Genomic DNA, 27,567 nt, shown 5'->3' on the forward strand with positions numbered 1-27,567 from the left:
GCCATTAAGGAATGGAAAATCCCCACATCCATAAAGCATCTGCGAGGATTTCTTGGGTTGACAGGGTATTATCGCAAGTTTGTTAAGAATTATGGGAGAATAGCAGCACCTCTAACAACATTATTGAAGAAAGATTCATTTTCATGGACTCCGGAAGCAACAAAGGCCTTTGAACATCTTAAAGAGGCAATGTGCCAAGCACCGGTCTTAGCTACACCGGACTTCACAAAAACCTTTATTGTGGAATGTGATGCTTCAGGAAATGGAATTGGTGCTGTTCTAATGCAAGATGAAAGACCCATTGCTTTTGAAAGTCGTCCAATCAAGGGAAAGTTTTTAAGCAAAGCTATTTATGAGAAGGAAATGTTGGCAATACTCCATGCACTTAAGAAATGGCGACCCTACCTAATGGGAAGACACTTCAAGGTAAAAACGGATCATGATAGCCTTAAATACTTTTTAGAACAAAGATTATCCTATGAAGAGCAACAAAAGTGGGTCACAAAGATGTTGGGTTATGACTTTGAAATCATCTACAAAAAAGGGAAGCAAAATGTGGTGGCAGATGCACTCTCAAGAAAGGATGAGGATGTGGAAGCATTGTTGTGTGCCATTTCTATTATCCAACCAGATTGGATAAACGAAGCAAGGGAGGAATGGAAGAATGACAAAGAAGTGTGGGCACTTATTCTAAAGCTACAACAAGATTCCAGTACTTCTGATACATTTAGCTGGAAAAATGATTCGTTATGGTACAAAGATCACTTATACCTCTGTAAGAATTCCCAGCTAAAACAAAAGATTCTTATGGAATTGCACACTTCTCCCTTAGGAGGGCACTCAGGATTTTTAAAAACTTACCACAGGGTTAAGAAGGAATTTTTTTGGGATGGCCTTAAATCAGATATTCAAAAGTTTGTGGCGGAATGTTTGGTTTGCCAGCAAAATAAAGTTGAAACAATTAAGACACCGGGTCTATTACAACCTTTATCCATTCCAAGCCAACGTTGGGAGGAGGTTTCAATGGATTTTATCACAGGTTTACCCAAGTCTGAGGGAAAGAGTGTCATCATGGTGGTAGTTGACAGACTTACCAAGTATGCACACTTTTGTGCATTATCACACCCATTTAAAGCCAATACCATTTCTACTGCATTTATGGAAACAGTTCAAAAGCTACATGGAAACCCAAAGATTATTGTAAGTGACAGAGATCCCATTTTCACTGGAAATTTTTGGACAAAATTATTTTCTTGTCTTGGTACTCAATTAGCTCATAGCTCATCTTATCATCCTCAATCTCATGGGAAAACTAAGATAGTAAACAAGTGTTTGGAAGGATATCTTCGTTGCTTTGTATCTGATAAACAAACACAATGGGTCAGATGGTTGCCTCTGGCTGAATGGTGGTATAACACTTCATTCCATACAACAACAAAAATGACCCCATTTATGGCACTTTATTGGTATCAACCACCATCCATCACATCATATTTAAGAGAAAATTCTAAGGTTCAGGCAGTGGAACATCACATCGAACATCAAAAACAAGTCCTCCAACTCTTAAAGGATAACCTCGTGTTGGCACAAAATAGAATGAAACAACAGGCATATCAACATCACAGTGAAAGAAGTTTTGATGTAGGTGATTGGGTATTCCTATGGCTACAACCATATAAGCAAATGTCCCTAAAGCAAGCTAAGAAGGATAATAAACTATCACCAAATTATTATGGTCGATACAAGGTGTTGCAAAAAATTGGTACTATGGCATACAAATTGGAGCTTCCTGCAACTTCTCGATTGCACCCAGTTTTCCATGTTTCATGTTTAAAGAAGGTTATAGGCGACAAGCTACCAATTCAAACAATATTCCCAGAACTTGACGAGGAAGGAAAAATTATATTGGAATCGGAAGCAGTCACAGAAACAAGAACTCGACAGCTACGAAATCGATCAATTTCAGAGTGTCTTATCAAGTGGAAGAACTTATCCGCTAAAGATTCCACATGGGAGGATGAGAATTTTATGCAGAAGTATCCAGAATTACTCAAGCGTTGAGGACAACACTTTTTTGAAGGAGAGGGGCATGTTGGGTCCCTATAATACTAGTGATTACCCCATTACTATTATAGTTATACCCCTTATTTATATTGTTGTGCCCCTATTACCCCCATATTGTTATTTCTGTGCCCCATAGAATCCCTCTATTGTTATTTTTGTCACTTTATATTATTATTGTTAGGTCGGCTGGATTATATTGTGACTCCTTAGACTCCTATATATAGAAAGGAGGTTTTGTCATTTGAATCATAAAAGAATTGTTCATTTATGTAATGTAAAGGAGGTTGCCCCCTTGAAGAGGATGAATTCTAAGGCGTTGATCTATCTTTTCTATCTTTTCTTGAGCTAGTTTCATAACAGTGTGTGTGTAACATGGGTGTGGTTCTTAGTGTAGTTGGGAGTTGGCTTACTCGAGGCCACAACACAATGTCATTCATATAGGAGCCCTAACCCCTAACTTTCAACTATACAATAAACTCGAATCTCACCTAGGCATCGACTAGCAACCCTTCTCGATTGCACTTTTGGGCCTGATTGGCTTGAACCCCATCTGGCGTATCATGCTCGACCTACTCTGGGTCTAACTTACTTCTGAGTCCTGACTCAGCCAACATCCGATTCCTGACTCAGCCAACATCCAAGTCCTGACTCAGCCAACTAGGTCAACTGGCCCGACCTCTGACCTGGCAGATCCCACTAGTGGTTCTAGCCTGTTTTGCAAGCCTTTTACACTTTCAAATTTTCCGGATTCCTTTTTGGATTTTACACAGGACAAATCATTCAAACTCTTCTTCCTACTAAAACATGAACTTTAGGATTTCTTGGTAACTACCATTGCACTAAGGCCATGGAAGCCATTAAGCTTTTGCATTGTGATCTTCACTAAGCTCGCTGAAAAACACACAAGAAATTTTAATGATGAAACTTTGAAAATAATATGTACAGGAAGATACCCTCAGTGAATGTGTATTTTAGTGAATTTCATTAGGACTACAACGAACTCAAGTAGTCAACTCGCACAACATGAAAATATGTTCCTTTCAATCTATCAACTCACATGTGCAGAGCAATTAATGGGAAACATATACAGTAATGCATGATGGATACCATAATTATCCAATTTCATCATTCAATGTAGAGATATTACCATGTCTCCAAGACTGAAAGACAATTGATGTTTAAATACTTAACATATACAAGAAATTTTGACCATTCCTCATAGACCCATATAGGGAATTCAACATCCCACATCCACATAGGAATCCCATCCCTCAAGGTCAATATGAGCATTTTATCATCTCAATAAGCATGCACGTAATATTCAAATATAGAGGAGCATAAGTAAACACCATTGCGTTTTACACTTTAATTATGCTACTCCTCAACATTACAAAGGGAAGAACATCCTTCAACATTAGTTTATGCACTTACTACATAGTGAATATTTACATCACAACACATGCATGTGAAACTAGACACTTATCTTAAAATGAAGAACATGACAACTGAGATTGGGACTTTGACTCTCCACCCAACCATAGACAAGCTGTAGCCAAGTCTTTCTCATAATTTTGACCCCCAAGCAAAATTCCAAAGCTTGAGGCAAAGCACTTTCTTAGGAGTTTAAACTGATATTGTCAAATGAAACAGGGTCTCTCAAGGTTGCCTCACCTCCACCCGATAGCTATCAAGAGTTAATAACCAAAATCAATCACTTCACTTGCATACAACCATAATTTGTTTAGGGGATTAAACTAATATCCTTAGCTGAAATAAGGTGTCTTAAGGTCACACTGCCTTCAACAAAGTTACCATCTCAATGAGAACTATGACCTTAAAACGAGAACTCTAGCTAAAAAAGCCCCCAAAAACGTGAAAAACAACCCTAAAATGAAAAGTGCATATGCTAGAACAACAATTTTTTTAGAAGGTAAGTTTTAGACATTTTTTAAAAAATGACAATAAAAACCAAATATTTTTGCGCAAAAAACATGAAAAGACACCCTGAAAATGAAAAGTGTTGACGCTGGAACAACACTTTTTTTTTTTTTTTGGGGTAAATTTTCAACATATTTTAGTAATAACATTAAAGATAAAATATCATGACTACAAAAAACTTCTAAATTCCAACAATTTTCACACATGGTGTTAAAAATAAAATATTATGTTTGTGAAAAGCCTTATAATTCCAACAATTTTCAGCCATGATGTTAAAGATAAAATATCATGACTCTAAAAACCCTAAAATAATAATTGTTTTCATCCATAACATTAATGATATAATATCATGACTTAGAAAAACCCTAAATTTTTCAACCACGTAATTAAAACCAAATATTATGACTACAAAAAAACCTTAAGTTTTCAACATATTTCAACCATCACATTATGGACAAATTATATGACTTACCAAAAATTGAAAAATGAACATCTAAATAAAAATAGTCATTACATCAAGAGTAATTTCATTTTTAAATGCTAAAAGTATAACTATTTTAAATCTTAACCTAAGACAACTTGACAAATTGAAATGAAAATTTAAAAATCAACCATCAAATTGACATGCAATGGAGGCGAACTTGACCTATCGCAATGAAAATTTAAAAATCAACCATGAAATTGATACACTGTGGGGGCGAACTTCATTTAATATAACAAAAAATTTAAAATCAGTTATCAAATTGACACATAGTGAGGTTGGGTTGCTAGTTGAAGATCAACATGGGCCCTGCATAAATAAATAAATAAACAAATAAATAAAATTGAAAAATACAAAACAAAAATTGAAAGATTAACAAAAAAAAATTAAAACTAAAACACAAATAGAGAAATAATTTTTTTTTTAAAATAATAAGAAGTAAAAAATTATATTAAAACATAAAAAAAGATTTAAAAAATAAAAGCAAACATAAAAAATTATGTTAAAAATAAAAAAAATAGTTCAAGGATAAAAAATAGTAAAAAAACCAAAAATAAATAAATTAAACACACTATTAAAAAAACTAAACAAAAATATTTAAAAATAAAAAAAGAATAAACAAAAAAATATCTGGTCTTGATGATGAACCACACTTGTTGGTTCGAAATGCGTCGGCCAAAAAAATCTCGTATGTGATTTCTACCGAAAGACTTTGCTTAATTTATTATGGATCACAGAAGACTGAATACAAAAAATAAAAAATATCTCTTAAAAAACATAATTTAATAAAAAAATTAAAATTGACTAAAAAAATTAGTTAATTAAAAAAACTCAAATAAATTAAAAGTACATTAAAAAAATAAAAAATAAAACAATTATTTAAAACATAATATATTTTAAGTAAGAATACAAATAAGAAAAAACACACACACACACACACACATATATATATATATATATATTTTGTCGATCAAAAATACTAATTTTATATTACTATGAAGAAAACAAGTACATTCAGATTTTCATCAGCTCATCTTACCTCATTCCGACCGGATTTGTTGGTGAGGAGAGCTAGAATATGAAGTAGAAGATTTAGAAATTGATACCTTATTTCCAGAGGGCTACAAAGCCATAAAAGCGAAAAAAATTAACAAAATAAGAACACAACCTGTCACATGCATATCAGGGTGGCAGACGTAGTTGGTGCATGTTTGCTAGAGTTAGTTGCCCCTATTGTTCATGCTGGTGATATTCAATGTGCTCTAGTTGGGCTTCTAACCCCTACAATCGTTCATTTCTTCGCCGCTGGCTTTTGTGAACGTTTGCTAATTGTTCCATAGTTTTCTCTTGATAGAACTAGACATCATTCCAGTAAGCCAGATTTTCATTTCGATCTTCGTACCTATGGTCACGAAGGATATCCAAGTTAGCCTGGATCCCTAGTAGTTGCACAACAATCAATTCAAAGGAGGTGGCTTGAACAACACGATCAGGAGACGGTGCAGGGTTCTGCTCTAGCTTCTATTCTCTATCCAAACTGGCTGAATGTCCCTCGCTGGAGGATGAGGTGTCGCCCCCTTGAACATCTACATGTCCACGGTGTCCACCTCCTCTACGGGGTTTGCCTCGCTGTCGCGACATACATGCAAGCAGAGGAAGAAAAATACATTGATTTTTTTAAACATTAAAAATAAAAATACAAAATACAAAAAAAATATACACAAATAATAAAAAAAAATTAAAAAGTTAAAAAGGGCTAGCCTTACTGCCATGCCCATGACCCTTTGGTGTTGATGAGGGGGGTCATCGATTTCGAGAATCGACGACCTGTTGCCCCACAACCCAAGGGCAGCAGGTGGGGGTCACAGGGGGTGGCGCATGACGGCTGCCCTGGGGCCAAAGGGTCGTGGGCAGGGTAGCAGGTGTGGCCACCCCAACCGCTCTGCTCATGGCATGTTTTTTGTTTTTGTTTTTGCCCGAAGAAAAAAGACTCATACTTCCATCCATATATAGAAAGAAAATACATTTTTTATATACATACAAGTGTGCATTTACTGGATCTTCCTAATTCCATGTGGTGAGCATATGCAAAGTATTCATGAAAACACATATATGGCCTGAAGTAAAAATCCATACAAAAGGGAAAACAAAATTAAATATAGTACAAAGTGGAAAATCAAGAGTTATAAGACTCATTTGACTTATCCTTCTTTCTTTTTTTCTTTTGAACTTGTTGTCATTCCCCAGGTCTGGCACCAACTGAGATAAGAGCCAAGGTAGATGCTGATGGCTCAAGAGGTTGATATTTTTCTGAATCTGAGCTTTCAAAAACATGTACACATTTGGAACCTGCCAAACCATCCTCCATGTATGTCCCTTTTATCTGCTGATATGGACCCATAGGTGGTTCTATAGCTGCCCTGCTTTGAATAGGAGTGGCAACGACGTCATCCTCCCCTACAATGTGTACCTTGTTGACCTCATCAAGTTTCTAACTAATTGTTCTTACTTTGACTCAATGGTTTCTTCCTCTTTATCATCAGAGCCTTTTTTTTCCAGAGTACATGTATTCTGCAAGTGACCGATTTGAAAACCTACTCGACATCAAAATGTCGTGTTCTCATAGTATAAAACTTGTGTCCACCCAAATCCTTCATGTTTCAGTGTTGTGCGCTTTAGGAGTCACTTGCTTAAGTCTATCTCCACACAGGTTTTGGAAAAAGTAAAGAAGCCATTTTCCATTCTCTCCATGTCCATTTTTTTAAATATACGCAATGCATTTCATTTTATTTTATTTTTAATGTTTAAAAAACAATTCATTGTATTTTTTTTTTTGTAATTTTTTAACAAATATTTTTATAAACTTTTGTAATTTTTACTTTTATTTTTATTTTTTGGTTTATTCTATTTTATTATAGTTCTATTTATTTCATTTTTTTTTTTTTAATTTTTGTAATGATCTACTTTATTTTTTTATAATATATATGTTCTAGTTTCCTTTTTTTTTTTTAATAAATAAATTTGGATTTTAATATGCTTACAATATTTTACTTTTTCATTTATTTATTTCCCCTTTTTGCTAAATATTTTTTTCCCAATTTTTGTTTTATTTTTTTCCTTTAGATTTAAACTTCAAATGTTATTATCTATGGACATACAATTCAAAAAAATTTAATAAATTTTATTGTTTTTCATTTTTTCCCATAAAAATCCTTTATTTAACATGCCATTTTCAGCAAAAAGGTTCCGAAATAAGTATTTTTTTAATTACATCTATATGCAAAATGTGTATTATCTTGGAATCTTTAATATTATTACTTTTTAGTGACAATTATTTTATGTGTATTGAGGTATTGATATATAAATATATATATAAAAAATCCTAACTTCAAAATATTAATTTTTTTATTTATTTTAAACTTTGCAAAAAAAAAAAATCATTATAAAAAATATTGCAAAGAAAAACAAAAAACACAAGCTTGAAAAACCGTTAAAACACATACATTTTAGGGCGAAAAACAAGGAGATGAATAAGTCAACTTAAAAAATGGTTAAACTACCAACATTCGAAAATAATTGTGCATACTTAGGACATAAAAAAATTTAAAGTGTCAAAAATATGCTCTCGAACAAAAAGGTGATGTTGGATCAACGCTTTTCAAAATTCGCATGATAATCACCAATATTTAAAAAAAAGTTATATACATAATATATCAAAAAATTTAAAGTGTAAAAAATAAGCCCCCCAAAAAAAAGGTTGATGTTGCATCAACACTTTTCAAAATTGTCATGAAAATCACTAACATTTAAAAAAAATCGTAGATTCTTAATATGTAAGACAATTTAAACTCTCAAAAATAAGCCAAAAAAATGAGTCGATGTTGCATCAACACTTTTCAATGTTGGCATGGAAATAACTACATTTAAAAAAATTGTACGTACTTAATACATAAGAAAATTTAAAGTGCCAAAAATTCATTGAAAAAAACGTTGATTCTGCATCAACACTTTTCAAAATCATAAGATTTTTTGTAACCTCTAAAAATTGAGAACTTGGTATAGTTCCTTTCATTTGGTATTTGTGTTCTTCACCCAATAGCTACTCAACAACTACATGCAAGGCAGGGAACACATTCTTTTATGTAAAGGGAGTTGTAGACCAATATCCCAAATTCTCTGGGAATTTAGACACATAGGGTCTCAATATATATATATATATATATATATATATATATATATAACATGGAAGGTTTATCTACTATGTTATCATTTTTTTTTCCAAGGAAAAAAACGGTAACCTTTTATTAAAGAATTAATGAAAAGTTACACAAGCAGATGCATTGAAGCATTCCGTAAGCTGCCACATGGGCTCGAGTGCTTTCGCACCCCACGCAACGTTAGAAGACTAACGTGCACAAAGAATAAGAAAAGCGAAGAGAGGAGAGAGAAAGAAAGTGCAAAAAAACTGAATTCCGGCTGTGAGTAAAACTCACGCTTCAAGTTTTTCTCCCCTTTTTCTTTTCAACCTTGCGCCACTCTCCTTGAGTGGGCTCGATCGAAGCAATGACTAAACGTGTTTCTACATTCTGTGGGCCTGTTTCTTTGTCTGTATCTGAAGTATCTGAGTGGTGATGCCGTTTGATGCCTCCCATGCTTGGATCCACGCTTTTCATCTCTGCCTGATTTTGGTGATTCTTTGTGATCTTGTTTGCTGATGTAGCTTTGTTCCCACTTAATTCCTGCTGAAGATCATTTGGGTGGAGCTGTGGAGCCTTTGACGGTGCTATGGGAGAGGATGCCGCGGCTTCGCCTCCAATAGGGTCATCGTCATCTGCAAGTGGAGGATTGTCTTCCTCCTCGTCTTCTGTTTCTTCTTCTGGATTCACTGTATTCTGCCAGCCTCTTGGTTTTTTTGCTTGTTTCTTGTTCCTTCTGTTTTCCTTTTTGGCTTGAGGACAGTTGATACGGAGATGACCTGTCTGTTGACATCCTCGGCATCTAAAAGCCGTGTTTTCGTAATCTAGTGGTTGTTTCCACTGGGAGTTGTTATGGATCAAGATGATGCTGTCAGGAAGCCCTTGACTGAGATCAACTTCGACACAAATTCTGGCAAAAGTGTGAATGCATCTAGCAATTCTTTCGACATCTTGCTTGATGTATTTGCCTATTGCATTCCCCATTGCTTCAAATACTTTGGGAAGCCAAAAGTGAAGCGGGAGATTATGCAACCTTACCCAGACCGGCATTTTGGAGACCACCATAGAGGAGGGGTCAAATCCCGGAAACCAAGGGGTCGTAAAAAGCCCTGCGTTGCCCCAGAACCATGGCCCCTCATGGAGGACATGGTCTTTTTCCTCCACTGTGTCGAATTTTACAATAAAAAAACCCTTTGTGCATAAAAGGATGTCACAATTTGGTGTCCATGTGGAATGGATCCAATGCCGTAAAGCATCTGTTTTTGGCCAAAAGCCATTGAATCTACAAATGACTGCCAAAGAAGAGAGATCATCATGAAAATTGTTTACCTCCGGCAGATCGATTGTCAGAACTGGGTTCTGCTTACTTTGCTCCACTATATAAGGACCAGGCAGGTCTTGTGGTGGCACTGGCTTGTTGGTGGCTTCCCTTTTTCCTTTGACAGCGTCCTTGAACGAACCTGTGCCCTTTGAGCTAGATCCGAAACTTCCTCCTCTCAGCCTCGTACTTAGAAAAATTGTTGAATCTCTCCCTATTCCATAATGCTGCACTGTAAATTCTTCTTGTAGAGTGTGTCCTGCATAGATCAAGCTCAGCTGACTTGCTGATATGCCTGATAATTCTTGAATATCGTCTTTTATATTTTTTATCAGCATCCCTGTTCTTATTTGCATGCAGATTGTATTCCCTGACAGGGTTCTTATGAAAATTTGAATCGCTTCTGGACCGTCTGGCTCTGTCCCTCCAGGCGTTGTTTGCCCTTTCAATCGTTTGATGCCGCCCCTCGTTGGATCAGTGGGAGGCAGAGGATCTGTACCCATACGTAGGCTCTTTTTTTGTTTTTTGGCCAGATCTGTTAGATCCGGGCCAGATCTGCTGTCTTTGTAGACAAGGGAGAGCGGATCTGTACCATGCAGCCCCCCTTTCTTTCCTCCGACAGCAGATTCGATGGGTATGCCTGCAGATCCAAAAACCGCTGCCGTCCAGTTCATGCATCTGACATAGTCGGTTAAACCCCGATCTATATGATTGCTCTTCAAATCTGGCGGATCTGTGGTGATTCTGGAGTTAGAGGGCTTGATACCTCCTATCTGCAAAGATCTAGCTATCTCTGCCTCCGCGTATCCACTTCCTCCGTCACCATCCATCAAGGATTTATGACCATGGAAACCCTGATACCTGTCTTGAAAAACCTTCTTCATGATGCTCACCTTGCAGATCGTGGTGCGCTTGATAAGGTCGTTGAAATCGGGGTGAGTGGAGGCGTATACCCAGTTCTCAGCATCGCTGGCCCATACGCAGGCCTCGCCACCGCTCAGCATGCTGAGATTAAGACTGTGCCGCGGCGTTTTGTCTCTCCCATCGATCTGCAGCCGCCCCTTCAGATCTGTCGCTTGCTGCCTGTAGTCTTCGGTCGACCATGTAAACACGGGCATCAGGCTTCCATCCAATTCTGTGGCCGCTCGGAGCAGGCCATTCTTGCCCAGGAAGCGAAAGCCGAAGGCGTCCATTCGAAACCCTAGATCCGCCGTTTGCAGAGCCCTAAATCAATCACCCTACTATGTTATCATATATATCATTCTTATTCCTTTAAGGATAACATAGTAGATAAACCTTCCACGTTATATATATATATATATATACGTGGAAGGTTTATCTACTATGTTATCCTTAAAGGAATAAGAATGCACCTTACAACTACTTAGTGGAATCTTCTACCTATGTTCTTGGCTTAATACCATGGAACTCCTATCATGTGTTATAAACCTACTATCCCTCGGTATCTCCACCTTTCAAAGTTATCAACCAACATAGCCTTTAGTGGATTTATCGGCCCTACAAGGCACAAACACTACTTTGTGATTATAAATTAGCAAGCCTCATGGGTTCCTCAACTGGCTATCATCAGAGCTTCTCCTCTCCTTAATTCCCTCGGTGAGTAATGAGCTTGATCCTTCCGGAGCTTGATGGCGTCCCTATTTTTTTCTTGTTCCCTTTTATGCATGTGTGCATAAGTTGAGGGTGTCCCCCCCCACCCCCCCCATTGGAGCCTCTTGGCCTCCAATTCCTTCTTCCACTGCGTGTGCGAGAATGTCCCCCCTGTTGTAACTGAATGAATGAGTCTCTCCTTGCATGGTCTATGTGGACTAGTTCAACCTTGTCTTTTTGTGGGTTTGCGTAGGACTTCCTAATGGCCAACGCAACCCATACCTCATAATTTTGTCCTTTTTTTCCTTGCAATTATGCCCAAAAGACACATGGGTTTGTCCTTCATTTTTCTAGTTAAATTTAATAACACATTCAAATATGTTAACATTATTTAGCCATCCCATGGACGATATTTAAAACAACAAACTCCTTAAGTAATCTCCCTCTTCAAGCAATGGAATATGTGTCCCTCTCTTACCCATTTTAATTTATAATTACACAATTACAAGGGAATTACTTACAATTCTTACAAGGGGATCTAACCCGCAGGGGATGTCACAGTCCCCAACCCCTTAGAGGAACATCATCCATGATATTCTCATTACCAAACACAAATAAAACATTCTTAACCCAAGCATAAATGATTTAGAGTTTTATATTTACAACTCGATTACAACTACAACTCACATACACAACCATTTGTTCAATAACTCAATGGATATATATACCCATTAACTTGATCATGTTTCAATGGCTCTTGGTGCTTTTGTTGTGCACTATGATATCTCCAAGTTGATGTAGTCCTCTTTTCAGTCAACTTCATTCACCTCGACTGGGAAATTCCCATGATTTCCTCTTGCCTTGTCCTTTGAATAGTTGGTCAACAATTCACACACGTCTTTAAAAAATACAATTTATCAGGTGTTCTCAATAACTTCTTGTTGTTACCACCGTGGCTACAAATAAGTCATTAACAAGCCGATTTATCAGATGTTCTCAACAAAGCCTCATTGTTACACTGTAGTGGCTATAACTCAGTGCAAAGGTTCATATAGAGCACAATGCTTAATGGAATACATGTCCAATCTTGCAATCAAGGGTTCTGATTATTAGTTAATATACCTACTACCACAACCATTAACATTTCCTTGTCATCTACATGACACAACATGAGCATATAAAAGTCTTATTCTTATGACATTAAAATCATTAGTCATCTAGTGTTACTATTGCCCAATTGATTCCTCACACAACTCGGAATATTTTTGATGCAGGAGCATCTAGACTTAGCCAACAATGTGATTGTGTGTTCACATGTTGTGGCTAACAAGGGTTGGAGAAAAAAATTGATTATTAATTTTCTTATTAATTTTTAATTGTGTAGTAGTTAGTTTTTTGTCAAATTCTGGATAAAATAGGAATAAATGGCAAGTTGATCCTCCCCACGAGGAGATCAAGCCAAGTAGATTAGATCATTAAGTTAGGATAGGATTTGGTTTCTAAAAAAATAATAAACTCCTTCATTTCTGGAAGGAGGCTTTTAGTTAGTAGTACTGTTTTCTAATTGTAATCTCGAGTGAGGAGAGACAAGGGGCAGAGAGGGGGAGTGAAAAATCAAGCCATCGAGGGCTAGATGGGATAATACCCTATTTCATGAATAAAACTTTGTTTTTTATTAGGTATCGAAGGGCTTTTTGTTGATTTTGATCATGGAGTAGTTTTGTTGGGCTGTTAATGATAGTCAAACATCGTGACACAATGAAAACTTCGATTGTACATCACTTACCTTACCTAAACCATACACAAAGTATCAAGATCTGGGGTTCAATCACAAGTCGTAGCACTTATTCCTCTGCACATCCACAAATTTGCTGAGTGTTGATCCGATGGTAACCTTCATGATTTTGTTGTCAATCCTATATATCATGCCTCAACAACTCAACAAAGGAGGAAACCCAGAAAAAAATTGAAATGAAAATTAAATTAAATCACATTCTTGAGCTCGGTGCAATATTTTTCTTTCTGGCACTGCGTTTTTGTGTATAGCGCTGCGCTTTTTCGAGTGACCTGCTAATCGGTTTTTCTCAGGGCCAGAGATCCCTCAAATCAACTCCATTGATGAGGATTTTCCTCTCCATGATCCACCTATAGTTTAAATTTGATTATGGTTTGTCTGAGCTTCATTTTAGGTGTTTGTGTATAGAAATTTGTAGGTGGTTGTGGTCCTTTAAGCTGGTTCTGCATCAATTTTCATGCCATCTATATTTGCAAAATGTAAATATAAAGCACCATTCTTCCATAAGAATGACACTTGAAAAAACCTGTTAGTCACAAAGGCATCGATATATGAATATAAACATTGGCATGATTATGAACATATCACATACGCAAATAAGGTCAAGGTCACAAGAAGTTCCCTTGTGTCATCTTCATGACTTCCTCAACCCTATCCTTTACCTCATGGGGAAAATGAGTCCACTTGGTTGTCATAATACTATCCACTTAGTCACAGGCATACCACAGATTAACACGTGTCAGATAAACCAAAGTTTTAGAGAACTCCTTGTATTGTCGTTTTTATTCACATAGAAGTTTTCACCCTGTACTTAATTTCTTTTCTGTTTGCTGTCATATTTAGGAGCAATGCTCTATCATACACCAACGATGGTCATTCCCCACCCATCAAAAAAGCCCAACCTTTCTCGTAATTCTTTTTGTTCATGCTTCTTAATTACTCATAGGGCCTCCTTTAGGTCGTGCTTTTGTTGGTCTTCCTTAGCTCTCTTAGCAGAGCCCCATGGCCTTTTGACCACACCCAACCAATATTCCCAAAGCCACTAGAGAATGAAGAATGAAAGGAAAAATCTAAAGGAAAATAGGACAATTATTAGCCCAAAAGCTGAAACCCCTTGTTGGCCATACAAAATCCTTTGTCAAGGACTCCTCCTCATTTATCAATGAGTTTAAGGGTATAAAATTGGATCCTGATGACAAGACTGTGAGTTTCGATGTGGTCTCTCTCTACACTAATATCCCTATTAATGAGGCCATTGAAGTCATCAAGTGTATTACGGATCCTGAAAGCACTAGATTTGTTGGTATGTGTATCACCTCTACTTTCTTCTCTTTTGATGGGGAATTCTATGAACAAACTTGTGGTGTTGCCATGGGTTCCCCCATCTCCCCTGTGGTGGCTAATCTATTCATGGAGGACTTTGAATTAAAGGCCTTGGCCTCTACTAAAATTCTTCCTAAGATGTGGAAGAGGTTTGTGGATGACACCATGGAAAGGAAAAGTTGGAACTTTTTTTCCTTCATCTTAAAAATCAGTCTAGTTCCATAAAGTTCACCATGGAATATGAAAGCAATGGTAGTCTTCCTTTCCTCGACGTCCTCCTTTCAAGGAAGGATGATGACTCTTTTTCTCATTAGGTCTTTCATAAGAAAATTCACATGGATCAATATCTTCATGTTAAATCTCATCACTTTCTGGGTTAAAAGCTTGGTGTTCTCAACACTTTAGTGACTAGAGATTTAAGAGTTTTTGATGAAAACCATCTTAATGATGAGAAATCTCATCTCCTAAGTGTTTTCTATAATAATGGGTATAGTAGGCACCAATGTACTAAGGCTTTCCTCAAAGCCAAAAAAGTTCCTAAGATTAAAAAAGAACCCAAGGATCGATTTTCAGGGGTGCATCTCCCATTTATCCAAGGGACCACTGACAATATTGCGAAGATCTTAAGGAAGCATAAGGTTCCTTCAACCTTTAGGCCTCTAAATACCATCAAGAGCTCCCTAAGATCTATAAAAGACTCGGTGGACCCTAAAAATATGAAAGGTGTTTATGTTATCCCTTTCTCTTGTGGGACTCCCTATATAGGTGGGATCGGTCACTCAATTAATCAAAGGATTCTTGAGCATGCCGCTAACATCGAGCATGGAAGGAACCACTCCTCATATTTGGTAGAACATGCAAAAAAACCTAAGCATCACGTTTTCCTTGAGGAGGCCCAGGTTGTTTCTAAGTTTAGTCATTTCCATCATCGAAAATTTAGGGAAGCCCTAGAAATCGAAAGAAGGCCCAATAATATGAATAAAGACGATGGTTGGAAAATTCACAGAAGTTGGGTTCCTATCCTGTATTCCTAGTCTATTTTAATTTTATCTTAATCTAATTTATATATATTTTTTTCTCTCCTATTTTGTTTGCGTGTTTATATATATATATATAAGTTATCTTCTTTCATATTTGATTTATTTATTTAGTTATTTTTAACTACTTTATATTTTTATTTTTATTGGTTATTCATAGGTTTTTATTATTTTTCATGAATATTTTTATTATTTGATTATTTCATTGATTTTCTTGGATCCTTTAATTATTTGTAGGGCCTTATTTCTTTGTTTTATGTTTGACTTTGTAAAATTTTAATTCAAAAGTTTTTACTAATTTTGATTATTTTTAATTACATTGTTATTTTTTTTTTATTGTCATCGATTTTTCAAATAAAAAATATTATTATTTATTACTAAGGTCTTGACTCCATTAATTATTTTTAGGGCCTTAGCTCCTTGTTTTAAGTTTGGCTTTGAATTTTAATTCTTTTTTAATCTATTTATTTAACTATATACCAAACCATAACTTAATATTAGATTTTATTTAATATAATTTGATCTTAGTAATTGATGATATTTATTAAAATATTATTTTTCAAAAACTAGCCGTTAATTTTTTTAATGGTCTCTTCATTGCTCTCTATTTAATCTTGTGCCATGATTTGCCTCTTCATCTTGTCCTGACAATGAACCACACTAGATGGTTCGAAACACATTGGCAAAACTTCTCTTATGTGATTACTACCGAAAATATTTTCTTAATTGTTCAAAATCGATCACAGAAGCTCGAATTCAGAAACAATCATAAACTCATAGAACAAAATAGCATGGCCGTGCACAATCCAACAGTGAAAAGGGAAATTCAGACATAAACCAATTGAGGGGCACGAAATATAAAATAGTCAACAACATAATGACTCAATCCCCTTGAGTTCCGACGCTTCTCAATGCTTTACGTGTAAGGTTCAACTTGAGCCCTTTCCACGATTTCATTCAGTTTCTCCTACTACAACCAACCACAACAATTAAACTCAACCTCTGCACAATGTATCTACAATTAATTATATTGCTTCAACAATAGAAAAATGGATATATAATCCATATCTAATTAGCCATCTTGATCATTGATACCAGGTGGCCAACATGCCTATTTTCCATCGCTGTGTAGGTCTTAGGCACATTTCGAGCTACACCCTCCACCATATGTGCTTCTTTCACAATATGTAGTCCTCACTAATTTCTCTATATATGGGGGAAATCTCTACACAAATGGTTCTCCCCACATTTCCAACATAATATGGGGTTCTTCTAGGACCCATCCCCTTAACTGACCTAAGCAAAGCGACCTTCATAAGCTGCATTGAACTTCTGCTGAGTTTTACCTTCATTGGTGGTGAAGCTTCTTACTTTCTTCCCAAAGTCATGTCCCAAATTTACTTTCCTTTTTCCTCAAGTTCCCAAACTTCCTTTAACATTCAGATCAGTCTTAAGCTCTGGCTTTCACATAGACTATTTGTAGCAGTGATTTAGCTTTATGATTGCATTCTCTGAGGTATGCAACTCATCAAATTCAATCTTGTCTTTGAAGGATTGTGGCAACACACTGATAAATAATTGGAATTTTCCCTTTTCGTCCTTGAGGTATGACACATACCGAAACAACTCCAATAATTTAGTAACATAGTCTTCATTAGACATCCCCATTTTGATTTCATAGAACTCCTTTTCCTTGCTATCAGAATATTTTTCGGACATGTATTTGTCTCTGAAGTATTCCTCAAATTCCTTCCATGTTAGCTCCTATTCCCTTATTCCTTGTACATTATTTAGATCCTTCCACCAAATATCGGCCTTGCCTTTTAGGATGAAGGTTTCCATCCTTTCTTTCATATTCTCAAAGTAATTATCAATTATGAAGAACTTTTCGATCCCCAACATCCATGATTCAACGTCTTCTGCTTCCTTTACCTCACCATGAAATGTAGGAGACTTAGCTTTCTTAAATTCCTATTGTACATATTCTTTTTCCCTCCTTCGATCATGATGATGATGATGATGATACTGAATTTTGTGAGTGGCTTCAAGGTGCCACTCATCGGTGCTGGTCCTCTTCTTTGGGCTGTCTAGAAAAGTACCTCCTTTCATTGTGTCTTCACTTGGCATTCTTTGACTCTTTTTGGATCTAATCCCATATTCTCCCTTTGTTTTTTCTTCCTGATCTAAGGGACTCTGCCTGTACTTATGACTAGCTCCCAACTCATGTTTTCTTTTCCTTTGTAATTATGAAAGGATTTACAATAGAACTACATTCACCTTTTATTGCCTCTCTTGTGCTTTGACAAGTATTTCATTCTTCTCAACAATCCTCCTCTTTTCATCCTTACAGCTCCTTATTTCAATGCTTAGACTCCTCAATGTGTCCATTAAGTCAGAAGAACCTGTCTCTCTTCGCTGATCAACTAATATTTCCTCTTCATATCCATGTTGTGATTGATCAAAGCTGTATTGCACCATTCCTGTCCTCATCTACTTTGATCCTCAATGTCTTCTTATGTGTTGGAAATGCACACACATGGCTATTAGATGAATCAAATAGAAATGTATAATATAAAATATCACCTTGGCTTGTTGTTGGAAATTTGTGAGTATGAGGCTAACTGTAACATTACACCTCAGTTAGTGCATGAGTATCAAGAAAATCATATAAATCACCAATACTATGCTACATGTAGATATCACAATAAAATATACCATGTCTTCAAAATCAAAACAACCTAATTTCTAATGCTTGACACAAGGCTTTAAGGCCTCACTGGATCTCCCAAGATTCGATATCAAACCTTCACTTGTTGGTTCTGCGATGATGCCCTTCTAGTCCATGTGTTGAACCTAGAAGCTATGATATAAGTTGGTAACATACCCCCTAATAACCCTAGTCCTAAGGTTAGAAGGAGGCAATTATGATGATGAGCGAATCTCCATCGTTTAGTTATGGAAATGGGTTCCAAATTTTTTCGATCTTTTCCAACTACTTCAGAACTTAAAATGGATAACATCGTTGTCTCTGTATCATCAAGACATTTCTAATGATATAAGATTTACCCCAATCAAACCCATAGATTAAAAGATATGACCTATTAAAAACAAGTCTATCAATCTTTTCCATGTCATAAAACTTTCCATGTGGCACCCACATGGCCACCCAAGTCACAGAGCACATGACAGCTGCCAGCTTGTTCATGTTCATTAAACCCCTTTTCAAGGTCCAACTTATATCTATCTATCTATCTATCTATCTATATATATATATATATATATATATATATATATATATATATATATATATATATATATATATATATATATATATATAGACACACACACACACACACACACACACACACACACAAAGTTCCCGGTGTAGTCGGGAGTTGGCTTACTCAAGGGAAAAGCACAACTCAGTTCATATAGGAGTCCCAACCCCCGACCTCCAACCACACAATAGACCCAACTCTCACTTGGGCCCAGACAAAAAACCTTGCCCAATTGTACTTTTGAGCTCGACCAACCTAACCCTTGATTGGAGGATCCTATATGAATTGCTATGGGTCTAACTTACTTCCAGGCCCTGAATTAGCCAACAAGGTCAATTGGCTCGACCTCCTACCTGGTGGGTCCCACTAGTGGTTCGAACATGTTTTGCAAACCTTTTACACTTAGAAATTTTTCCAGATTCCTTCTTAGTTTTTACGTGGGCCATATAATTCAAACTCTTATTCTTATTGAAACATGAACTTCATGATTTCACAGTAACTCCCATTGTACCAAAGCCATGAAATTCATTGAGCTTTCACGCCGTGATATTCACTAAACTCTCTGAAGAATGCATAAGAAATTTTAATGATGAAACTTGGAGAATAATATGTACAAGAAGATACCTTCAGTGAATGTGCATTCAAGTGCATTTAATCAGGATTACGGGGAACTCAAGCAACCCCCTCGCACAACATGAAGATACATTCCTTTCAATCCATCAATTCACAAGCACAGAGAAATTAATGGGACTCATACATAGTAATACATGCCAAATACCATAATCATCAAATTTCACCATTCAACGCAGAGATATTACCATTTGTTTAGGGCTGAAGATCATTGAGGTTTAAATACTTAACATATACAAGAAATTTCAACCATTCCTCATAGACCCATACATGGAATTCAACATCCCACATCCACACAGGAATCCCATCCCTCAAGGTCAACATGAGAATTTTATCATCTTTTATATATATATATATATATATATATAACTATAACGGTTATATTAATTATTTAAACCCGGTTGGGCTGAGGAAAAAAACAACCATCATTACAATATTCAGAAATACTTTTAGTTGTAGCTATCCTTTTCCTTACATAGGTGTAGATTTACTCTAGATTACGGGATCAGTATCCATGTAGATTCTTCATCATTCTTGCTAAATGCTCCTTGCGGCAGGAGGCATGCCTCGTTTGCTTTTGCGTCTGCTTCCTTATTTGAGCCACGTAGAATATGGAAAATAAGGTAGGAGGAGAAATCTTGGAGTACGTATCTCAGCCTTTGAAGTGTCTTGTTAAGCGCTAGATTACTGAAGTGGTCCTCCGAGTTTAATATCTTTATCAAAATTTCTGAGTCCCCGAATACTTGTATTTCCTTATTGCCTTTTTAACGTGCTATCTGACAGACTTTTAACGGCCAAAGGATTTCTGCCTGATTGTTGGTTCTCTGTCCAAGTCCCCATCTAAAGCTATCTTCTCGAATTCCCTCCGAGGAGTAGATCACTCCTCTTGCTCCTGCTATCCCTGGATTGCCTTTGGAGGCACCATAAAAAAGATTGTTGTTTTACCCTGTTTCCTCCACCAATCTTGAAAATCTAAGTCTGTTTCTCGTAATCTCCATACAAGAGTTTTACCGGGGCAAGTGGTGTTCTTTATCATGTCTCGAAATATATATGTTCCCATCCATATCTTTTCTTCAGGGAGAAGTGAGTTATCGTTTTTAAGGGGGTGATTGGTCACAACCTTGAGGAGTAGTGATTTTCTTTTGCTACCACCTTCAATGGGGAATTCGAAATGCTGTTGAAGATCTTATAGTTTCTGGCAAGCCACATTTTCCAGCAGATGTATTTAGGAACTGCTTTCCAGATTCTATTCAATGCTATATTTCTTTGGGTCCTGTGAGGATATAGCATTCTCCAGGTGCTGAAAAGGTTAGCTACTTTGACTTGCGATGTGGCAAAGACATTGAGGCCTTTAAGGGTGCAGTCCCAAACTTCTTGAGCAAAAGTGCAATCCACTAACACATGCTCCATGGTTTCCTGAGCTTTGTAGCAGAGAGAACACCAATGTGGCCCGTCAATGCCTCTTTTACTCAGATTGTCGCCAGTTAGCACTTTCCCATGCATTAATACCTAGGTGAAGAAGTTTATTTTGGGAAGACCAAGAGGATCCCAGATCTATTTCCACACCAATGCAGTGTGGCTCAAAGCTTGTTGTGCTTGAAGGGAGGCAAATCCATGCATTGCCTTGTAAATTCTAGTCTTTCCCCATCCCCATTTATCCGTCGAATGCATGTGAACTGGTGCCAGGCCCCTTAGCGCTTCTTCCAGGAGAGTCTTTTGACTACGCAGTTGTTCAGGAACTCGTGGAATTTCCCGAGTCGTCCCAGGTCAAAATATCTGCCAGGGTGAGGATTCCTCGCTGCATGAGGAAGTTCCCGATTTCTTTGATTGCTTCATTTTTGCTCAAAGGCGACTGTCCCATTATGTTGTCTTGCCACATCATCGTGTTTTTTCTGTTGCCAGGGATGTGATAAAAGTGATTTTGAAAGAACTCGAGCCCCCAGTGACATAGGTGCCATATCGACGTCCCTTTGATGCTATTATCTATCTGAATGTTTCTTAGCGTTGAGCCTTTATGACTTGATTGACAGGGTGTTTGCTGTTTGAGAAGAGGGTCCAGAGTATTTTGCCTCCAAGAGCCAGATTGGCAAGGCCTGGGTCTCTTATTTGTAGGCCTCCTTCAAAGATGGGACGTTTAACTGTATCCCAATTCACTAAGTGGAATTTTATTTGATTTCATGTTCCTCCTCTCCACAGAAAATCCCTGATCATTCTGTAGATCTGTTTTGTGATCTTCTTTGGAGCCAGCAGAAAGGAGACCTGATAAATTGGTAGGGAGGACCAAACATATTTTATAAAAACGAGTTTTCCAGCATTGGTGAGCCATTTCCCTCCCCAAGCTATAATCTTGGACTTAATTTTGCTTATTACCTCTTTCCACAACGATAATTTCTAGACCTATCTCTCTAGACCTATCTACCCAAACGCTTGACGAGCGTTGATTTGGGCTCGCCTCCCATTCCTGAAACATTGATTGCTACAATATTTCCAAAGGGCTTGGGGACAATGCCATTGTATGATCCATGTTGACCTTCGTGGAAGATATCATGTTGCAGGTTGCCACAAACGGTACATTTCCCGAATAAACAGGAGGTGGTAGTGTGAAAGTTCCCATCAAAATGGGGTCTTTCAATAATCCTACTCCGATATCTTGAATTGAATGGTTACTTTCATGGATCATGGGAATGCTTCCTGTAACTTGTGAACCATTTGGGAGGAAGTTCTGTTGGTCGACGATCGTAATCCCTCCTTCAAACGGGAATGCGATCTTCCTAAAGTAAGTCGACACGACAGCTGCCATGGCATAAATCCATGGTCTTCCCAGTAGGATGTTATAATCAAGATTTCCATCAATGACTTCAACATCAATTTCTACTGTTTTTCCTCCAAGTTCAACTTTCAAGTTATTAAGGATACCGTAAGGGGTATAAGTCCTTCCGTCGAAAGCCTTTAATGTCGTCGATGATCGAGACAAGGTTGGAGATCCTAAAGTTTTCCAGCAGCTCATCGACATAATACATGTCGATGCCCCCTCATCAATTATCGTTCTGTGAACAGTTTTGTTGAGGGCTTTCACTTGAATAAGGAAATCTAATTGAGCCGGTAACTAAGGATCATATCCCTTGTGATCAAAGGATACCAGATTTGAATCCTTAGGATCTACTCCACCAATTGCTGATAACAATGCCTGCCTTTGGATTGGAAAATTTTGTAGCACTTCAAGAGTCGACATAGCGGATGGCGAATGGGCCAAATCTTCCACTATATTATAATGCTGCGCCGCTCTGGCGCGAGGATTAAATGTCGACTTATGTACTACACCCTTTGGCGGTTTTATTGTTAATTCAGGGATGGTGGGTGTAACTTCTGTCGAAGTTGTTGTCAAACTACTTGGTTGATCTTTACCCTTTTCGTTCGACACCTGAGGATTTCCATAATCTTTGTTCCTTGTCGAAATGAAAGCATCATTCTGCTGTTTCGAAACCGACAACATAAGAACTTGTGACGGGGAAGCATTTCCACTATCAACCAGATTTTGACCTGGGTTAGGAAATGGATCGGTTAACACAGCTGATGTTTGGGAACTTTTAAAGAACCTCTTTAACTCAGCTTTGAATGGGCAATTCTTTGTGTTATGATCCTTATCATCACATATTAGACATGGATAATTTTGTTTCCCTTTGCCAGGAGGGTTTGAAGAATTCTCCTTAGGCGATGATTCACCTTGTTTTTTCTTCTTCCCTTTGTTTTGTTTTTTCTTCTTGCTTCCTGGTTGATTGGTTTCTTTGCCTTTATCTTCCAAAACGACATTTACTTCTGAAGCAAGAATATCTTCTTTTGCATTTTGATCCGAATTCTTACGGGCTTTCTTTGACGAAGCCTTTATCGATTTCGCGTTTGCTGTGCCAATCACGCCATCACCGGCATGAGAGTCACTATTTGATTTAGGAGGGGGAGGAATTGAAAATTCCGATCTAGGGGCGTCAGGTATTTTGTCATAGAGTGTGCCGGACTGGGTATACACCAAGTCCAAATACTGTGCACGAGCAATAACTTGCTCCTCTGTTACGACTCCCCCCTTGGCCACATCTTCCGTAATAGCCGGAAGTAACGACTTTATAAACCATTCAGCTAATAGCTGATCGGGAACATATGTTTTCACCATCCTACGACGACGACGCCACTCATGTATATGATCAGATATATGGGTAGCAGTTGTCTGTTTGAAGTTGGTTAATATTTCTGTTCCCGTTTCATACCTTATCGGTAATTGAAAGTGGGTTAAGAAAGTCGTGGCTAGGGAACTAAAGTTGTCGAAAGAGGCTCTTGGCAATTCAATATACCATTTAGCCGCTGGACCTGTCAATGTCCTCTGAAAAAGGCGAAGTCTTATCGAATCATCGTTAAGGGTGTTCGATGAACACCACAGATGAAAGGTCATCACGTGATTTGACGGATCTTCACCTGGATTTCCATTGAATTTAGGAATGTCAGATGGAAGTTTATGAGGAATCGCTGGCCACCAAGGGGCATAAGCAATCGGATCGTTCGTTAACCGATGTAAATCAGGTAACTCTAAAGTTGCCACGAATGGTAACTGTTGATTCAGGTTAGGCGAAGCGTAACCAGGGTACGATGGAATCGCTTGAGCAGTGGGTCTTTGCATACCAGCATAATGTAATTGATGTTGGTATGATTGATACGGTTGGTGGATTTGACCACTGTAAAGTGGTTGGTTTTGACCGTTTTGGATATACGGTTGTCCACTATTCGCAAAGATTTGCTGCTCAGAACCTTGGTATACTTGCTGGAACTGCGGTTGGTGGTATTGTACAAGCCATGGTTGTGACGCCATGTTCTGTTGCGCCATGCTAACCATTGGACCAAGGTGTGGGGTAATTGTACTCGTTTGTACTTGTGTCGACCCACTAGTTGGCGATTGTGGTTGCGACCCATGGTCAAGCGATTGTTGCATTACAACCTGGGGTTGACATGTAACAGGTATCTCTTGAACTTGTGACACGGTTACAATGGCCGGTGTGGTTGGGATATTCGTCACAGGTACACACTGTTGCATAGAATATACAATCCTTGGTTGTTGAGGTAGCATGGGTACCCAACTACTCGATGCAATTCCAGTATAACCAGAATACTGTTGAGAACTGCCATATGGATATCCTCCCGGAGGAGGTAATGAAAGGGCATACTGCCCCCCATATGGTAGCAATCCGGAACTCAGAGGGATTGTTAGTCCTTGAGGACTAGATGGCCCAAACTGACCTCCATGAGGATCAATCTGTCGAGTTTCAACATAAGAATTACCGGGTATTACTCCGGATGAACAAACTGGAACAGACCATACTGTCGACATAGTCCCTTGGTGGACTCCTTCTAGCTGTTGAGAGCTAGTTGGGACAGCTGGTATGCCGACAAACATCGTTGGAGTGACGGCAGGAGCTTCTGCTATCGCTGTGTCATTTGACACAGTCCTAGATGATGACGGTTGTTCAGACATTTTAAGTCTATCCAATAGATTGCCTAGCGATTCTACAGGAACTTCCACTTGTGGTGGATTAACTTCTGATGAAGGAAATAGAGTGACCCCGACCCCAAAATGAGTTGGAGTACTTGCTTGCGGATCCTCTGCAATTTCCTCTATCACAATCAAACCCGGTGGAAGAGGAAGACCGTCAGGTCCGTAAAATATTTCTGGTGCCGAAGAAGTGGTTGCTTCGACAGTGACAGTTGTTTGAGGAGCAAAACTCTCTGGACCGGTTACAGATGGAACTGGTTCAGTTACACAAGTGTTTGCCCCCAGACTAGGATCAGTATTACTGTCCTTCTGTGGCTGTTGAACTTCTTCTATAGAGGCAGGGTTTCCAGAAATGTTAGGAGTAACCGGAACCTCGGATGTAGTAGGAACACTTGTTCTAACTTTCAAAGGAGATTTTGACCCGGTTAAACGAGTTCGCTTTGCCCGTACTGTTTTCGATTCCGGGGACAAAGACGGTTGACTCGCAAGCCTCCGCGAACGACGGATTTTCAATTGACTTTCTTCCACGATTGCGGATTACTTGATCAACCAAAATATTAAAAGGGGAAATTTGTGTTTCCGAATTGAATGAATTTTATTAGACGCTTTTAGACACAACTTGCTTTTTCACTTTTTAAGAGTCGAGAAAAAGCTAAAGATGACTCTAGTCTCCTTTGATGTATTAACGAGCCCGAAGTGACAAATGCTCGGTTGGACTTTTTCAATTATAGAGTTTGAAAAAGGCCAAAAGAAACTGCTCTGGAGATCTAGGCAGAGGGTGTGCCAAACATTTCGCAAAACCACAGAATACGTTTTACGGTACGAGTGGTCGATCTTCGTGAATGCTGTGTTCACTGCATTGCGATCAGTAGGGCGGTCGACACGGTTTCCTATGGATAAAGGCTTTGATCCTATAGGGGTCTCCCAATATATACTCAACGGTACGTGGGAGCACAAGTCCGTATTAGTGCCACCGACTCTCAGGAGGAATCACCCACCTTCGTTGAGATCGACAGTCACTATGTTTAACGATGCCGGAACACGTCTCTAGCTTAGACCTCTAGATGTTTGCGTTATGTTTCAAAGCGTTGTTAGGTTCATTCAATATATTTTAAGTTGATCTTTTTAAAGTTTGCCTTTCAAGGTTCACCACGAGATGTATTGATACAAATTCCTAAATGCAGTCTAAGATGAGAAGCAAGCTTTTCAAATCTTTTCGACTTATGAAAATCTTAACTACTGAGGGAAAAGAGAGATAAAATCCTTTTCACACAGATCAAAGAGCACTCGCTAATGCACTTTTTCCTTAAATCAACATACAAATTTAATGCAAAATGCAAAAATGCAAGTATTTCTTTTCTCTTCCTTAATGTTTGATGAGATACAGAAAGAAAGTTGTTGTATAATTTCGAATTCAATTTCAAGCGAAAGCAAACAAGTTTGTCCAAAATCGAAAAACACCTTACGATTCACTTGTTTCGACACTTAGAAATATATAAATTCAAACCATATAAAGAAAGCGACAAACTCAATCAGCTATGAACAGCAAATAAACTAACTCTTAAGATCAGAACGACACTTAATCACAGGTCTAGATCTAAGAGGTCAATGCAAGACCGGTTCACTTTCGTTATGGGAAACTGTAAATGACACAAGAAATACAAAAGAACAAATACAGTTTCTTTATACAACTGAGGCGGAATAATGACAAAGGAAGATGGTTTCAGATAGGCCTACTGACTGGCAACAAACAACAAAAAGAAGAGTGAAAACAAATCAAGACACAACAGGAAACCCCAAGAACTCAAGCCAAGACTGGTCCAACGCAGGTGTAACACTGCCTGTTTGACCTTCAGCGCAGGTAGCCCCTTCGGGAACTGCGCTGAAATGCAGACTGCCTGTGTACAGCCTGCAATGAAGAACGAGACTTTCGTCCGTCTTGGTTTCCGGGTCACAGATTGCTCAAAAATTCACAGTTTTTGCTCAAATCAGAAGCTATCAGTCAAGGACACACTAAGGGATGTAAAGGAGGATGAAAAGCTATCACTAAGAGCTTATTAGAGTCCTTGTGGATCAGCTCTTCAAATCATAAACTTGCCCAGAAAACTGAGCTAGAGTAGTTTCCCTCTACTTTGTATTTGATGGATCCAAATACAGTTCGATTCGGTACTCTCCTTGTTTATGAAATGAATAACAAGAAACACAACAAAGCAACAAGATACGTCCCCAGTGGAGTTGCCAATTTGTTGGGGGGAAAAGTATCTAATGCAGATTTCCTCTATCCCACTCTGAAGGTGATAGTACTCCAGCAACAACATAATGCAAAGCTATTCAAGGATTCTTCTTTATGAGATGAGAGAGGG

Source organism: Pinus tabuliformis, chromosome 8 (assembly GCF_031772625.1).
Source record: "Pinus tabuliformis cultivar Carrire ecotype Pingquan chromosome 8, CPIR1, whole genome shotgun sequence".
Classification (NCBI taxonomy): Eukaryota; Viridiplantae; Streptophyta; class Pinopsida; order Pinales; family Pinaceae; genus Pinus; species Pinus tabuliformis.